Raw genomic sequence first — 13,223 nt, 5'->3', positions numbered from 1 at the left:
CTTTTCAATAGATTGAAAAACCTGAAGATGAAGCGTCATTCTATACGTAAAATGGCTGCTGATCTTGATGTTCCTAAACCGACCATACACAACGTACTCAAACAATACCAGACTGCCATGCTTTCAAAAAACGTAAAGTTGACGGAGTATCAGCAGCTTAGAAGACAAAAAAGTTTTGAAAGGGCTAATCTCCTGCTACGGCGGCTCGCTGGAAAAGAATCTTTTTGGGTGAAAATTGATTTGTCCTGCAGCAGTCTAACAATGTACAAATCCTTCACAGAATAACCCGGATAATGACAACAACGTCCTTCGGTTCTAAAGTGCCGTGGTTTTGGATTGTATTTGCAAGCGTGGCAAACTAGTGCATGTTTTCATTGAGAAAAGTGTTAAAATAACGATATGTATGATATAAAATAGAAATATTAGAGGAAATCGTAAAGCCAATCGTAGATAGAATGTACAGATGAAACCATTACGTGTTTCAGTAGAACGAAGTACCCTATCATACAATGAATCGGGTTCAACACTGGTGTCAGGAAAACTTAACCAAATTTGAAAAATCTTAACTGAGCGTCTTAGTAGAATGATTTAAGATATCAGAAAAAAGAATTATAAGTTTCCATTAAACTCTACTAGAAATTTGAGAAGTTAATATACCTATGAAAATACACGTGCTGGCTGCGACGGATTCAAAAACGTCTGAAGCACGTCAAAAGGGTTAAAGGTGAGGTTATTTCAAAACGTATGCTGTGATTATTAGCACTATATTGCCTTTGAATTCGAACAATAATCAATAAAAACTGAACAATTGTTGTAAAATAAAAGTGTCTTCAATGTATATCAAATTATCTTAGATACGGTGTACAAAGAACTACTCACATTTTTATGACATGAACATGCTGGTTAAATTTCGAAATATGTCGCGAGTAAAAGCCAGACAAATATGCCTGAAAAATTGGTTGAATCGAAACTTTAATTTGAACAAGAAAAGTTTCATGATATGCATCTGTTTCACTGCTATCGATATGTTACAAATTATGTTACCTAATGGTCAAACAGAAACATCATTAGTAACAACAGGATAGTTGCATATAGACTTTAAATTTGCGCTTTTCAGGTTACATAGTAGTAATGGTGTTTGTTGCAGATACCGCACATGATTTTTCTAATTTGTGACATAATGCTTACTGATACTTAGATGTAATAAAATATGTTGCATGGGAAATATCTCAGACACTTTCCAACAAGCGCAAAAAGAAGTTATGCCTCTGTAATTTTATAGATCGCGTTGGTCACTTTTTTGTGCACAAGAAGAAAAGATGTCCGAAAATTTCCAGCTTGTAAAAAATGGCATCGTTTAAGCAACAAATTATACAGCAAACTTAGCGGGCGTATAAATTTAGCTTTACATTTTTCACAACGCACGAAGGATGCTATCAGGCCTAGGAGCAAAAGAAGAAATCATGTTTTCAATTGCATCTTCAACTTGCCGGTTGGTTACCAAGAATGACGTCACTAAGAACACTATCCAAAGCTAAGCCTTCCTCTGTATTTATACGACCACGCTTAGTGAGCACTGGATGCCCGCTACGTCTAACCAGTAAAGGACCAGCGATCGTCCTCCGGCTTGGAGCCATCATTGTAAAGGAGGACTTACCCCTTTCGGCACGATCACTGTGGTTTCTTTCTGGGCCTGTCGATCTACGTCAAGGAGTGATGACCAGAGAGAAACGGCAGAATCCAGCGTGTGAATAGAGGGGACAGAAATGTACCTGATCGTTGCATCAATACAAATGCAGCGAGTGAAGTCTTGATACACATGCATTGCGGTTCTGGTTGCATTATAAGTAATAAAATATTGCTATAAAGTAACAAAATATTGTAATAAAATATTGCTATAAAGTAACAAAAACTTATTCATTTTTTTTGGGCGTAGGATTGAATCCAGACCAGTTGAGTTAGTTGAGATTGGATCACGCCACCGCACAACCAAACACCCTGGGAATGTAGTTTTCTAGCAATTCATTATGTTGATCATTCATTTTGAAGTAGAATACTTCTCTAAGGAAGTTCGGCTTCATAGGGATGTGAAATGAAAATCTAAAACCGAAAAAAGTGAAAAATATGTCCAATTTCAAATGCTAATAAACCGGTTAGTATTCGATGGATTTCCTTCGTTCTCACAGCAATAGATTGGAAAATCTTCTAAGATTCTTCCAAAAGAAGATAACTGTAATTTTATTATTCACACTATTGTACTATTGATAATAGTCAAGCCTTGTCAAAACGAAAAATTCGACCTCTGATTGGTCGTTATATGATTGCTTCCCAAGCACGGTCGACATAATCATATACCTTGCAATTGAAAACATGCTATTTGGCCTATATAAGAGCCTGTTTCAGCCGAAGCCGCTCATAATAGTTCTAAACAGCGACAACAGCAGTCGTCCTCCCTTAGCAGCAGCACTAGCAGTGCAGTGGCTACCAGCGATGGCGGAAAGCGGCCATAGCTGTGGCGTAGCAGTGGATAGCGCACTAGTTGCAGCGGATTCCAGCAACGATAGCAGCTGGGCCAGCTGATGCAGGGACAGTGGATACCAATGACAGCGTATAGCGGCCACAACTGTGGCATGGCTATAGATAGCGAACTAGTTGCAGCGAATCTCAGCATCGATTGCGGCTGAAGCAGTGAGGCACTTTAGTGAAATGCAGTCTCTGTGCGATAGTGGGCACTAGTAAATGAATTCAATGAAAAGTTGACTCATTTTAACAACACGTGAGCCGTCTAGTTTTGAGTGTTAAATCAGCTTTTCACTATCTATTTTATCACAACGAATACTTTGTTCGCACTGTCAGTGATAACGCAAAGATATAATCGGCATCTTATCCGATACTAAATTGAACAACAAATAGCCCTTTTCAGGATGAAATAAAAACCTGATGATTAAAGCGTTCATGTTTTCTCTTGAGTTAATTTACATTTTTAAATTTGTAAAAGTTATAAATTTTACTTTATTTTCGTGTCTCAGAACGTCCTGAATTATCTTTTCCTTCAGTCATGAGCACGACATCCGAAAACATTCCACCTCAAATCTAAAAATTGTCAGATCCCAACCATGACAAGCAACTTACTATATTATTGAAAATGGTCAATCCTTGTAGAAGCGTAAAATTCGGTTGATCTAATTAGTCAACATTTATTTACTAGAAAAAATGACTGACACGCAAGCAACCGGGTTATCTTTCTTGTTAAAGTATTCTACTTCAACCTTGCGGTCGTGGCTTTGCACACAACCCCCCATGTTATTTTTTTCAACCCAAACGTAGTTTTCAGATTTAAAAATACTCTTTTCAGAGCTCTGATATATATTTGTTTTACTGACGTGTAGCGAGCTGATGAATCCCAAACATAATATTAAGAGCTTATTATTTCAAGAGATTGTTTATTTTTTAATGGAGTGTGGCTAAACTAAATTATTTATCCTTAAAGTAATATTAAAGTAGAGGTTATATACTTCTAGGCACTGTTGAGAATAGAAATCCAGTCTCTAAATACAATACAATATTAAAATTCTAAATACAATACAATATTAAAATTTTTTTGTTCTCCCTTTTGCATTCTCAATGCAACCAACAATAACATTATCTTGAGAAATAATTTTAAGATTACCAGTTTATTTTCCAATCGGTTTGTGGACATTTCAATTTGGATTTGCTGTCAATATTTCACATTTCCAGGTTTCGAGAGCATTATTCCTAATTGGATTTCGACTTCGGAGTGAACTTTTAAACAAATTTTACCGAGCATTGTACACTTCAAGTCGATTAAAGTCGCACTTAGAAGGCTTAACAAAAGTCCTATTTCTGTTCATTTTACTTTGCTTCAGTACACTGTTTCTGACGACAAATAACGAGTGACAAAAATGAATGAGTTCAAAGCAATGGTTTGTCACAGATTAACCATTTGTTGCTTTTACTGCAACACTATTTAGTATCAGCCAAAGCATACCATACTTTGGAAGCAATGTTCAAATTGAGTTATTCATTTGTTTCGACATAACAGATAGCACACCTTTGACGTTCCTAGAGTAATTATTGCATGTCCATTTTCATCACTTATAGATGTGTGTAGAAAGAAAATGACGACATGCGAACTGCAAGTGTCTGTTGATAGCAGTGACTCTTATCGATAAAGTCTGTGGTTTCGATAGGATTATTTTTACGCTTGCAATAACTGAAATGTGTAGAATTTCTCATGAACATGCATACAGTGAGAGTTGTTTGTTTTTTTCTGTGTCCTTTGCTGACGGTTCATAGAACGACAACGAGATACATTTCCCGACTGTGAATTGTAAATTGGATGTGAAGGAAACCTAACAGCGTTGTAATTACTTGCACCATCAATCACTGTGGTCTACAACATTCAGTTAACTGACCGATTTCAAGCATTAAGTTTAATCTCTCTTGAAGACAGAAAACCAATTGAAACAAACACAAACAATTGAGTTGATAGAAGGACTCGGGGGAAATCAACAATGTTAGGCAATTAATTGAACTTCGGAAAGCTCAGTTCAGCATACGCGAGTTATGTTTATCCACATCGTACATACACAAGTAAAGGAATCCAAGTTGGACCGGGTCGAGTTTGAAAATTTCGGTCAAAAGTCCGATCAGAAGGAGACCGTATAGGTCTAATTTAATATGAGAACGAAGCCAAATTTTTTGTATTATTTTCTGCCCAATCTAAATTTTACTTAAAAAATACACTTCTGCAATAAAATGTTTTTATTGTGTTTTTTAAATTTAAGTGATTTAACCACTAGATACAACATCATCAAGGTTTACCAAACACATGTAAAACATAATATCTATGGCACAGTTTCAAATTATTCTGCTCAAATTTGTTTTTCGTTATACACTATTGTTAATAAAATACATTGGTGCTGAAATGCATCGATATTTTCAGCCATTCAAAGAAAAAAAGAAATATTTTAAAAAACACAACTTATTTTCACGAGAAAAGAAAATTTGAAAGAACTATTGCTCAAATAGTATAAGTTTTAGATTAAAACTATCTTTATTTTATTAACATGTCAGCTACTACTGATGCTGTCCGCTACCGCACAAAGGCAGAGGAAATGCCGGTGCACCAGCTGGCCCTGCCACCATCGCATTTTCTGCATTTGGGCGGATGCATAGAAAATTTTCCAAACGATAGCCGCAAAAACAAAGGAAATCCATTGAAAACTAACCGCGAATCTGCTATTTGATTTATGATCATTAGTTGACTTACTCTACCAGCGGAAAAAAATATTTCGTGAATTCTGAGGCCGATATGATAATACCGTTTTGTATGAAGATAAAAAAAAAATCCCATTCTACACATGCAGCCTTATATATATTTATATATATATATATATATATATATATATATATATATATATATATATATATATATATATATATATATATATATATATATATGTATATATATATATATATATATATATATATATATATATATATATATATATATATATATATATATATATATATATATATATATATATATATATATATATATATATATATATATATATATATATATAAATATATATAAGGCTGCATGTGTAGAATGGGATTTTTTTTTTATCTTCATACAAAACGGTATTATCATATCGGCCTCAGAATTCACGAAATATTTTTTTCCGCTGGTAGAGTAAGTCAACTAATGATCATAAATCAAATAGCAGATTCGCGGTTAGTTTTCAATGGATTTCCTTTGTTTTTGCGGCTATCGTTTGGAAAATTTTCTATGCATCCGCCCAAATGCAGAAAATGCGATGGTGGCAGGGCCAGCTGGTGCACCGGCATTTCCTCTGCCTTTGTGCGGTAGCGGACAGCATCAGTAGTAGCTGACATGTTAATAAAATAAAGATAGTTTTAATCTAAAACTTATACTATTTGAGCAATAGTTCTTTCAAATTTTCTTTTCTCGTGAAAATAAGTTGTGTTTTTTAAAATATTTCTTTTTTTCTTTGAATGGCTGAAAATATCGATGCATTTCAGCACCAATGTATTTTATTAACAATAGTGTATAACGAAAAACAAATTTGAGCAGAATAATTTGAAACTGTGCCATAGATATTATGTTTTACATGTGTTTGGTAAACCTTGATGATGTTGTATCTAGTGGTTAAATCACTTAAATTTAAAAAACACAATAAAAACATTTTATTGCAGAAGTGTATTTTTTAAGTAAAATTTAGATTGGGCAGAAAATAATACAAAAAATTTGGCTTCGTTCTCATATTAAATTAGACCTATACGGTCTCCTTCTGATCGGACTTTTGACCGAAATTTTCAAACTCGACCCGGTCCAACTTGGATTCCTTTACTTGTGTATGTACGATGTGGATAAACATAACTCGCGTATGCTGAACTGAGCTTTCCGAAGTTCAATTAATTGCCTAACATTGTTGATTTCCCCCGAGTCCTTCTATCAACTCAATTGTTTGTGTTTGTTTCAATTGGTTTTCTGTCTTCAAGAGAGATTAAACTTAATGCTTGAAATCGGTCAGTTAACTGAATGTTGTAGACCACAGTGATTGATGGTGCAAGTAATTACAACGCTGTTAGGTTTCCTTCACATCCAATTTACAATTCACAGTCGGGAAATGTATCTCGTTGTCGTTCTATGAACCGTCAGCAAAGGACACAGAAAAAAACAAACAACTCTCACTGTATGCATGTTCATGAGAAATTCTACACATTTCAGTTATTGCAAGCGTAAAAATAATCCTATCGAAACCACAGACTTTATCGATAAGAGTCACTGCTATCAACAGACACTTGCAGTTCGCATGTCGTCATTTTCTTTCTACACACATCTATAAGTGATGAAAATGGACATGCAATAATTACTCTAGGAACGTCAAAGGTGTGCTATCTGTTATGTCGAAACAAATGAATAACTCAATTTGAACATTGCTTCCAAAGTATGGTATGCTTTGGCTGATACTAAATAGTGTTGCAGTAAAAGCAACAAATGGTTAATCTGTGACAAACCATTGCTTTGAACTCATTCATTTTTGTCACTCGTTATTTGTCGTCAGAAACAGTGTACTGAAGCAAAGTAAAATGAACAGAAATAGGACTTTTGTTAAGCCTTCTAAGTGCGACTTTAATCGACTTGAAGTGTACAATGCTCGGTAAAATTTGTTTAAAAGTTCACTCCGAAGTCGAAATCCAATTAGGAATAATGCTCTCGAAACCTGGAAATGTGAAATATTGACAGCAAATCCAAATTGAAATGTCCACAAACCGATTGGAAAATAAACTGGTAATCTTAAAATTATTTCTCAAGATAATGTTATTGTTGGTTGCATTGAGAATGCAAAAGGGAGAACAAAAAAATTTTAATATTGTATTGTATTTAGAATTTTAATATTGTATTGTATTTAGAGACTGGATTTCTATTCTCAACAGTGCCTAGAAGTATATAACCTCTACTTTAATATTACTTTAAGGATAAATAATTTAGTTTAGCCACACTCCATTAAAAAATAAACAATCTCTTGAAATAATAAGCTCTTAATATTATGTTTGGGATTCATCAGCTCGCTACACGTCAGTAAAACAAATATATATCAGAGCTCTGAAAAGAGTATTTTTAAATCTGAAAACTACGTTTGGGTTGAAAAAAAATAACATGGGGGGTTGTGTGCAAAGCCACGACCGCAAGGTTGAAGTAGAATACTTTAACAAGAAAGATAACCCGGTTGCTTGCGTGTCAGTCATTTTTTCTAGTAAATAAATGTTGACTAATTAGATCAACCGAATTTTACGCTTCTACAAGGATTGACCATTTTCAATAATATAGTAAGTTGCTTGTCATGGTTGGGATCTGACAATTTTTAGATTTTGAGGTGGAATGTTTTCGGATGTCGTGCTCATGACTGAAGGAAAAGATAATTCAGGACGTTCTGAGACACGAAAATAAAGTAAAATTTATAACTTTTACAAATTTAAAAATGTAAATTAACTCAAGAGAAAACATGAACGCTTTAATCATCAGGTTTTTATTTCATCCTGAAAAGGGCTATTTGTTGTTCAATTTAGTATCGGATAAGATGCCGATTATATCTTTGCGTTATCACTGACAGTGCGAACAAAGTATTCGTTGTGATAAAATAGATAGTGAAAAGCTGATTTAACACTCAAAACTAGACGGCTCACGTGTTGTTAAAATGAGTCAACTTTTCATTGAATTCATTTACTAGTGCCCACTATCGCACAGAGACTGCATTTCACTAAAGTGCCTCACTGCTTCAGCCGCAATCGATGCTGAGATTCGCTGCAACTAGTTCGCTATCTATAGCCATGCCACAGTTGTGGCCGCTATACGCTGTCATTGGTATCCACTGTCCCTGCATCAGCTGGCCCAGCTGCTATCGTTGCTGGAATCCGCTGCAACTAGTGCGCTATCCACTGCTACGCCACAGCTATGGCCGCTTTCCGCCATCGCTGGTAGCCACTGCACTGCTAGTGCTGCTGCTAAGGGAGGACGACTGCTGTTGTCGCTGTTTAGAACTATTATGAGCGGCTTCGGCTGAAACAGGCTCTTATATAGGCCAAATAGCATGTTTTCAATTGCAAGGTATATGATTATGTCGACCGTGCTTGGGAAGCAATCATATAACGACCAATCAGAGGTCGAATTTTTCGTTTTGACAAGGCTTGACTATTATCAATAGTACAATAGTGTGAATAATAAAATTACAGTTATCTTCTTTTGGGAAGAATCTTAGAAGATTTTCCAATCTATTGCTGTGAGAACGAAGGAAATCCATCGAATACTAACCGGTTTATTAGCATTTGAAATTGGACATATTTTTCACTTTTTTCGGTTTTAGATTTTCATTTCACATCCCTATGAAGCCGAACTTCCTTAGAGAAGTATTCTACTTCAAAATGAATGATCAACATAATGAATTGCTAGAAAACTACATTCCCAGGGTGTTTGGTTGTGCGGTGGCGTGATCCAATCTCAACTAACTCAACTGGTCTGGATTCAATCCTACGCCCAAAAAAAATGAATAAGTTTTTGTTACTTTATAGCAATATTTTATTACAATATTTTGTTACTTTATAGCAATATTTTATTACTTATAATGCAACCAGAACCGCAATGCATGTGTATCAAGACTTCACTCGCTGCATTTGTATTGATGCAACGATCAGGTACATTTCTGTCCCCTCTATTCACACGCTGGATTCTGCCGTTTCTCTCTGGTCATCACTCCTTGACGTAGATCGACAGGCCCAGAAAGAAACCACAGTGATCGTGCCGAAAGGGGTAAGTCCTCCTTTACAATGATGGCTCCAAGCCGGAGGACGATCGCTGGTCCTTTACTGGTTAGACGTAGCGGGCATCCAGTGCTCACTAAGCGTGGTCGTATAAATACAGAGGAAGGCTTAGCTTTGGATAGTGTTCTTAGTGACGTCATTCTTGGTAACCAACCGGCAAGTTGAAGATGCAATTGAAAACATGATTTCTTCTTTTGCTCCTAGGCCTGATAGCATCCTTCGTGCGTTGTGAAAAATGTAAAGCTAAATTTATACGCCCGCTAAGTTTGCTGTATAATTTGTTGCTTAAACGATGCCATTTTTTACAAGCTGGAAATTTTCGGACATCTTTTCTTCTTGTGCACAAAAAAGTGACCAACGCGATCTATAAAATTACAGAGGCATAACTTCTTTTTGCGCTTGTTGGAAAGTGTCTGAGATATTTCCCATGCAACATATTTTATTACATCTAAGTATCAGTAAGCATTATGTCACAAATTAGAAAAATCATGTGCGGTATCTGCAACAAACACCATTACTACTATGTAACCTGAAAAGCGCAAATTTAAAGTCTATATGCAACTATCCTGTTGTTACTAATGATGTTTCTGTTTGACCATTAGGTAACATAATTTGTAACATATCGATAGCAGTGAAACAGATGCATATCATGAAACTTTTCTTGTTCAAATTAAAGTTTCGATTCAACCAATTTTTCAGGCATATTTGTCTGGCTTTTACTCGCGACATATTTCGAAATTTAACCAGCATGTTCATGTCATAAAAATGTGAGTAGTTCTTTGTACACCGTATCTAAGATAATTTGATATACATTGAAGACACTTTTATTTTACAACAATTGTTCAGTTTTTATTGATTATTGTTCGAATTCAAAGGCAATATAGTGCTAATAATCACAGCATACGTTTTGAAATAACCTCACCTTTAACCCTTTTGACGTGCTTCAGACGTTTTTGAATCCGTCGCAGCCAGCACGTGTATTTTTCATAGGTATATTAACTTCTCAAATTTCTAGTAGAGTTTAATGGAAACTTATAATTCTTTTTTCTGATATCTTAAATCATTCTACTAAGACGCTCAGTTAAGATTTTTCAAATTTGGTTAAGTTTTCCTGACACCAGTGTTGAACCCGATTCATTGTATGATAGGGTACTTCGTTCTACTGAAACACGTAATGGTTTCATCTGTACATTCTATCTACGATTGGCTTTACGATTTCCTCTAATATTTCTATTTTATATCATACATATCGTTATTTTAACACTTTTCTCAATGAAAACATGCACTAGTTTGCCACGCTTGCAAATACAATCCAAAACCACGGCACTTTAGAACCGAAGGACGTTGTTGTCATTATCCGGGTTATTCTGTGAAGGATTTGTACATTGTTAGACTGCTGCAGGACAAATCAATTTTCACCCAAAAAGATTCTTTTCCAGCGAGCCGCCGTAGCAGGAGATTAGCCCTTTCAAAACTTTTTTGTCTTCTAAGCTGCTGATACTCCGTCAACTTTACGTTTTTTGAAAGCATGGCAGTCTGGTATTGTTTGAGTACGTTGTGTATGGTCGGTTTAGGAACATCAAGATCAGCAGCCATTTTACGTATAGAATGACGCTTCATCTTCAGGTTTTTCAATCTATTGAAAATATTAAATTGGGCGTAATCCTTTCAAAAACTTTTTTATCATCTCCGCCAAAAATTCGTTTCATCGTGGATAAACAATATACACTAAATAAAACAGAACATACATCACTCTGAATCATAGCCGGATTTAGGGATGGGGGGTCCAGGGTAGGGTGTCACGATGTCAAAGTCAAAGTGCTCAACCCTGAATTGAAAACAGGTGAAAAAATGCAAATATTTCAGCCCCCCGATAAGATATCAAGGATTTTTTGAAGTAGAATACTTCTCTCAGGAAGTTCGGCTACATAGGGATGTGAAATGAAAATCTAAAACCGAAAAAAGTGAAAAATATGTCCAATTTCAAATGCTAATAAATCGGTTAGTATTCGATGGATTTCCTTTGTTCTTGCAGCAATAGATTGGAAAATCTTCTAAGATTCTTCCCAATATAAGATAATTGTAATTTTATTATTCACTCTATTGTACTATTGAAAATAGTCAAGCCTTGTCAAAACGGAAAATTCGACCTCTGATTGGTCGTTATATGATTGCTTCCCAAGCACGGTCGACAGAATCATATACCTTGCAATTGAAAACATGCTATTTGGCCTATATAAGAGCCTGTTTCAGCCGAAGCCGCTCATAATAGTTCTAGACAGCGACAACAGCAGTCGTCCTTCCTTAGCAGCAGCACTAGCCCTGTGGTTGGTCAATACGTCTCAGGAGCAGCGCGGTTCTTCTCAGCGTGTGTCGCCAGACTGATATTATTTCCCCCGTGTTGGGGCAGCATGAAGACTGCCATCAGGAAATCCAATTTTGGAAATCAAAATGCCTTTTTCAAGGCAAATAAACAAGTCATTGAAAGTTAATAATTTTTGACAACGCAAGCAAGATTTTGTGTTGGATCCTAGCAATTTAAATTTGTCGCACCCGTCTAATTTACTGAATGTGAAATAGCTTCCACAGTGCATGTTGTCCGTGTATCTTAATTCCCCCAATGTTAGGGCAGCTCAAAGGTTGTGATCAGCAACCGATTTTGAACCGCAAAATGCCTTTTTCAAGGCAAATAAACAAATAATTGAAGGTTAATAATTTTCTGGCATCAACATAAGCAGACATTCTGTGCGGGATGCAATCAAATTCTGTTATAGTTGTCTAATTTTTACTTTATTTAGTAAACCCCCCACTGTAGGGGCAGCGCAAAGGCTGCGATCAGCATAACCGACTTTGAATAGCAAACTGCCCTGTTAGACCGGATTCACAAAGACAGTTAGTTCGACTATGCAGAGCTTATACAAAGTCGATGCAATCAATCAGCATTAACAGAATTTCGTCGTCTCCCAGCTGCCAAGTTGCAACATGATGCAACACGCAACAGCGAGCAAACGAAATCGCTTGATGTTACAAACCGCAATAAGATACGGGTTAAAACCGTTGCGTGTGTGTGAGCACCGTCGGTGTTTATTCGCTGGATACAAAAATCAAATGCGAATTGTGGAATAATTCCTCTGAAGAACATTAGGAAATGGTAAAACTGAACAGAAAGGCGTGGCCTATTTCGTAGCGCCCTTCGGCTATAAAAGAGTGTTTCTGAGAAAACTAGCTACATTCATTAGTCGGAAGAAGAGCTGGATGGACCGTCCACAACGTTGACAGCAGTAGCAGCAGATATCAGCACTCAGCAATAACAGACAATAGCAGCGTAGACAATGTGAAAACACCTTTCTATTGTGTTGGCCGTGCGCATTGAGCCTCTGCCAGGCTAAACGCGAAAAGCGGCGCGAACCGATTTGCCCGGCCATAGGTTAATCGGCTATCGGCGTAACACAGAGATGCAATCAGCGTCATATCTGATTTTAAATTCAACAACAAACTGTCCTTTTTAGGACAACCAAACAAATGAATTGAAGATTTAATATTTTCTTGTTCTGAGCTTTAACCAAAAGTTAACTATCTTAATTTGAATTCACATGTACATATCGCCAGTTGAATTCAATACTGGCACAACTCAAAATTTTGCAGTTTTGAGTCTTGATGGCAAACGATGCCAAATACTCGAGGGGCGAGACAGCTTTCATCTGAGTTACTCTTATGCTTGGGAGTAACTCTTATTTACTCAATATTAGTCTGAAATTTCCAAATGATTCACATCTTCGATTACCTTGAAAACAAGAAAAATATATGAGCGGTGAGACCGAGCAACATTCACGTTTATATTCGCGGTGGGAAAA

At 36.1% G+C, this 13,223-nt stretch overlaps 2 protein-coding genes across 3 annotated transcripts in view; one reads left to right on the top strand and one right to left on the bottom strand.

The window, feature by feature from the left end:
• The window catches only part of LOC129730178 (F-box/LRR-repeat protein 7), a 57,650-nt gene extending 53,838 nt beyond the window's left edge, over positions 1 to 3,812 (bottom strand). Inside the window, exon 1 of the mRNA XM_055689306.1 lies at positions 3,671 to 3,812. The gene's annotated coding sequence lies outside the window, so the exon portion shown is untranslated. The remainder of the gene's footprint in view (positions 1 to 3,670) is intronic.
• The window catches only part of LOC129730175 (atrial natriuretic peptide receptor 1-like), a 269,163-nt gene that overhangs the window by 6,228 nt on the left and 249,712 nt on the right, over positions 1 to 13,223 (top strand). The window contains exon 1 of one of the 2 annotated variants that reach the window (XM_055689294.1): positions 7,321 to 7,342. The exons of the other annotated variant lie outside the window; for it this stretch is intronic. The gene's annotated coding sequence lies outside the window, so the exon portion shown is untranslated. Of the gene's footprint in view, positions 1 to 7,320; positions 7,343 to 13,223 lie in introns of those variants that run through there. 2 annotated transcript variants of the gene reach the window in all.

The sequence above is a fragment of the Wyeomyia smithii genome, chromosome 3 (assembly GCF_029784165.1).
Source record: "Wyeomyia smithii strain HCP4-BCI-WySm-NY-G18 chromosome 3, ASM2978416v1, whole genome shotgun sequence".
NCBI lineage: Eukaryota > Metazoa > Arthropoda > Insecta > Diptera > Culicidae > Wyeomyia > Wyeomyia smithii.
This window is presented reverse-complemented; position numbering and strand designations above follow the sequence as displayed.